Raw genomic sequence first — 441 nt, 5'->3', positions numbered from 1 at the left:
ACCACTTTGCTGTTAAATTCTGGATCCCTATACCTGCCTGACTTGCAGTTACACCCTCCTGTCACTGGTCATGAACTAAATCTGATGTAATTAATCAAAGGTGTTTGACTGCCTGCTCAAAAACAGTGTCCAGGTGTCTCTCTACCTCCCTGATGTGTCGCAGTGTCACAGCTAGATTAAGTTCCTTAAGCAGCTAACACTTGCTACAGATGTGGTCATCATGGATTTTACTGTTTAAAAATGTGTTGCTGGAAAAGTGCAGCAGGTCAGGCAGCATCAAAGGAACAGGAGAATTGACGTTCCGGTCATAAGCCCTTCTTCAGGAATGAGGAGGGTGTGCCAAGCAGGCTAAGATAAAAGGTAGGGAGGAGGGACTTGGGGGAGGGGCATTGGGAATACGATAGGTGGAAGGAGGTTAAGGTGAGGGTGACAGGCCGGAGA

This window comes from Chiloscyllium plagiosum, unplaced genomic scaffold, assembly GCF_004010195.1.
Source record: "Chiloscyllium plagiosum isolate BGI_BamShark_2017 unplaced genomic scaffold, ASM401019v2 scaf_3090, whole genome shotgun sequence".
NCBI classification, from domain to species: Eukaryota; Metazoa; Chordata; class Chondrichthyes; order Orectolobiformes; family Hemiscylliidae; genus Chiloscyllium; species Chiloscyllium plagiosum.
Note: the sequence above shows the minus strand (reverse complement) of the source record.